At 34.5% G+C, this 4,769-nt stretch overlaps 1 pseudogene; it reads left to right on the forward strand.

Annotated features, from left to right (window-relative positions):
- The first annotated feature begins 1,056 nt into the window (after positions 1-1,056).
- Positions 1,057-1,175, forward strand: LOC118601341 (annotated as a pseudogene).
- The last annotated feature ends 3,594 nt before the right edge of the window (positions 1,176-4,769 follow it).

Below are 4,769 nucleotides of genomic sequence, written 5' to 3' on the forward strand. Positions count from 1 at the left end.
TTGGAAAGTTCCATCACATGTGGAGATAGTCACTGATATATTTTTTTAGTTTATTTTCTTTCTTAATCCATCCAGATTTTGATGTAAAATACAAGACTAGAATCTAAATGTTCTTCAATAAATAAATAAATAAATAAATAAATAAACACACACATACACAAATAAATGTTTTTCAAATAAGTACTTATTGAACAAGTTTACCCTTTCTTTTCTCTCTATGTTCCGTTGGTTCCTTTGCAATAGTTTACATATACTAACATCTATTTCTGAGTTATTATTGGTCTCAGAGTTCAAATGTAAACTAATAATACACTTTTAAAAATTTTAAAGTATTGCAAGACTTCATTACTTTTCTCTTTCAAAGTATTCCTAGCTATTCTTGCATATTATTTCTTTTAAGTGAAATTTAGAACAATTTTATCAACACTTTGAGAATATAATTGGGCTAACATTTAACTGATAGACCGATTTTGGAAGATGAGATATATTTATCAGCTAGGAGCACAATGCATTTTACCATCTATACAGGTTTTCTATTTTCTTCCTATAGGCCCCACACAATTTAAATTTGTCCACACATTTGTGAGGAAGAGTAGGGATTCCTCCTCACTCTACCCTTCTATGGCTAGACTGGTAATAAAATTAACACAGACTAGATTAACAAGAAAAAAAATACTAACACATGTGTGCATAGGAGAATCATAATACAATGTTCAGATCGTAAAATGAGGCTCAAAGAAATTATTGAACTAGGCAGTTTTCAAATTACTAAGATGAAGAAACAATAAGTTTGGAATAAATTAACAAAACAGAAAAAAAGTGCTCATTAGAAAGGAATCTAAGCAAGGTTTGGGTATTCAATAGCGAGGAATTTAAACAAAGTAAATTCAAAAAGAGGCAAAAAGATTTGGTTATACAGACTTTTTGACTCTGAGTTGTTTTAGCAATAAAGGGTGTTTTCTAGGTGTTATGAGAATTATTTCACATGGGAGATTAATTTCCTGCATTCAAGGAGACAAGGGCACCAAGTAAGTTGATTCAAAGTAGTCAATATGAGTCTACGGTCATACCGCCCTGAACGTGCCCAATCTCGTCTGATCTTGGAAGCTAAGCAGGGTTGAGCCTTGTTAGTACTTGGATGGGAGACCACCTAGAAATACTAGGGGCTGTAGGGGTGTTAAAAAAAAAAGTACTCAATATGTCATTGTGGGATATTTTAGGGCACCTTCTCTTGGGCCCTGACATTTCGTTCCTCTGAAACTTCTCTAGGAAATTCATATATTAAAAGCTGGGCTGGTAGCTGTGTAGAGAAAAAACTGATTAAAAGCTAAGTGGTAAGAGACTTGCAAAAAGGAAAAGAACATAGATTAGAATGAGGGTGAATAAACAGAAAAGAACTATTCGGAGCACATTTCTTTACATCCCATTAAATTAGTTCCCATTTCTGGAAATGTCACTCCAATGAAATGTCTTTGTTTCATTTATTTGATGGAAAATATTAATCTTTTCTTTTAACAGATTTAAGTTAGGTATTACTTGTTCTATTTGGTTTCTATAGAAGCAGCATTTTCCAGCAATGATTGCTTAAGCTCCCCCTTTCTGGGCATTTAATGTATCTAGAGCATGAGGATTTTGGAGTATAATAGAGGCTAAGCTGTTAACTTCCGAAAGGAGTATTCCCAAAGTTTGCATAGTGGTGTTGAACTCTTGTTCCCTTATCATGAAGAGATTTAAGATCACTTTTTCCAATTCATAATCTCCAAAGCTGGAGAATAAGACCTTCAAGTTGAAAAGCACTTGGAACTATGATATACTGGCAGATTTTCTGTAATTTCTCAACTGGTATGTTTATGTGGCAAAATTTTGTGAACAAAAGAGCCCAAATTTATATTTGGCTGGCATTTAGGGTAGAGTATTTAGCAACAGAAGGAGCCAGGTATCAGAGTCTCTATCCTCCTGAGCATTTAGGTGGGAACCCTTTATATGCTTTATTGCTACATAAAATAATAATAATAATAATAATAATAATAATAATAATAATAAAGACAAGTGTGGTTTACGGACAAAGTTAAAGTGGACTCTGTAATTTCCAGGATCTGAAATATTTCGTGATGTATGTCATTATCCATATATCTCCAATCTCCACATGCCCTGTCAATCTGTGTGAGCAGAACAGATTGCAAAATAGGTGGTATAAAGGCCTGTAGTCTGGTTTTGGCAGCCACAAAGCTGGATTCTGGCTAAATCCAGATTTTGGATCCACCTATATATGGTCTGTGGTATTGGGCAGCTTAATCAGGAGAGCAGCTGCAACACCCACACATTACACAAGAATGGCTTGTGAGTCATCAAAAACATTTGATGATTTAACAAGAGTTTGTGCCCAAAAGGATAGTGCTAGAGTCACTTCCAATCTCCTTGAAGGTTTGAAGATGCTACCTGTGGAATCAAACCACAGAGTTTTCCTGGTAAGTCACCCAGGAAAAATCCAGTATTATGTTTGCTCTCAGTGCAAAGGGAAATTTTTTACACCTGGAGACTTCACCTGGGTAAAGGACATTCCTTGAGCTTCTACAGTTTTCCTCAGGCCCAAATGATTCACCAGAAAAGGAGACAGAATGACATTTGTCTTGTCATGTATGTCACACCTTCTTGTTTGTCTATTTTCTGTACTTAGCCCACCAGGTGTTCACATCAACAATGACAAAAATTAACTAGTTCAGGTTCTTTTTCACTGTTGAGATGTTGACACAGGCAACAATCAGATTGATAAGGGTTTGACAAGGGTTTGGTAAACTGGCACAAGAGGGTGCCAGTTGGTCTGCTCTCAACCTGTTCAAAAAAAGATTGCTAATAAGAGCAAGATACAGGTTGAAAAAGAGTCCATGGTGAAAAATTAGAGAGAGGAAGTAGGATAGATAGAGATAAGCACTCTCCTGTCAGCCTTCTAATAAATCATTAATAACGTGGGAGAGTCCTAACCAGAACGATGGGGCAAGAGAAAGAAATAAATAATATCCAAATTGGGAATGAAAAAGTAAAAATTGTCACTTCTTGCAGATGACATGATTCTTTATATAGAAAGCACTAAAGACTAAAGACTCCACCAAAAAACTATTAGAAACAATAAACAAATACGGTTAAGTTTTAGAATACAAAATCAATTTGCAAAAATCCATTGCATTCCTGTATTCTAACAATGAAATTTCAGATAAAGAAATTTTTAAAAATTCTTTTTGCAATTGCAACAAAAAGAATAAAATACCTAGGAATAAGCTTAACAAAGGGTATGAAGGACCTATATACTGAAAACTATAAGATATTATTTTTAAAAATTAAATAAGACACAAAGAAATAAAAGGATATTTTGTGTTCATGGATTGGAAGAATGAACATAGTTGAAACGGCCATATTAACCAAAGTAATATACAGAGTTAATGCAATCCCCATCAAAATATCAATGGCATTTTTTTAAAAAGAAATAGAACCAAAAAACCATCAGATTTTTATGGAACCACAAAAGACCTCAGATAGGATAGCCAAAACAATCCTAAGAAAAAAGGACAAAGCCGGAAGTATCTCACTCCCTGACTTCAAATTGTACTACAAAGTGACAATAATCAAAACAGCATGGTAATGGCAGAAAGACAGACAGTCCAATGGGACAGAATTGAGAGCCTAGTAGAAACCCACATATATATATGAGCAAATAATTTTTGATAAAGAAGCCAAAAACATACAATGGAGGGGAAAAAAACCTCTTCAATAAATGGTGCTGGGAAAATTGGAAAGCCATATGCAAAAGAATGAAACTAGACTGCCATTTGTCACCATACACAAAAACTAACTCAAAATGGATCAAAGACCTAAATATAAGATCTGAAACAATAAAATATATATATAAGATAAGTACTAAACTCATGGACCTTGGTTTAAGAGAGGTTTTATGAATTTGACCTCAAAGGCAAGGGAAGTAAAAGGAAAAATAAATGAATGGGACTACATCAGACTAAAAAGCTTCTGCACAGCAAAAGAAACCAACAAAACAAAAAGGCAACTAAACAAATGGGAGAATATATTTGCCAACGAGGCCTCTGATAAGGAGCTAATATTCAGAATAGATGAAGAACTCCTACAACTCAAAAACTAACAAAAAATTATCCAATTTAAAAATGAACAGAGGACCTAAACAGACATTTTTGCCAAGAAGACATACAAATAGCCTACAGATACATGAAAAGATGTTCAACTTCACTAGCTATTAGAGAAATGCAAATCAAAACCACAATGAGATACCATCTCATATCTGTAAGAGCTATTATCAATAAGACAAGTAATTACAAATATTAGAGAGGATGCAGAGAAAAAGGAACCCTCATACACTGCTGGTGGGAATGTAAATTGGTATAGTCACTATGGAAAACAGTATGGAGGTTCCTCAAAAAACTAAGAATTCTATGATAGAAGATTGGCTGAAGAAGCTGTGGTACATACATATAATGGAATATTACTCAGCCATAAGCAGAGGTGAAATACTGCCTTTTGCAACAACATAGGTGGACCTCGAGGTAATCATGCTAAGTAAAATAAGCCAGACAGAAAAAGTTGAAAACTACATGATATCACTTATATGTGGGATATAAACCTAAAAGTAACAAACAAACCGGACAAACAAACAGAGACTCATGGATATGGACAATAGAATAGTGGTTACCAGAGAGGAGGGGTGAGAGGGGAGGGGGAGGTAGATGGGGTAAAAGGGGTCAAAC

Source organism: Rousettus aegyptiacus, unplaced genomic scaffold (assembly GCF_014176215.1).
Source record: "Rousettus aegyptiacus isolate mRouAeg1 unplaced genomic scaffold, mRouAeg1.p scaffold_m13_p_3, whole genome shotgun sequence".
Taxonomy (NCBI): Eukaryota; Metazoa; Chordata; class Mammalia; order Chiroptera; family Pteropodidae; genus Rousettus; species Rousettus aegyptiacus.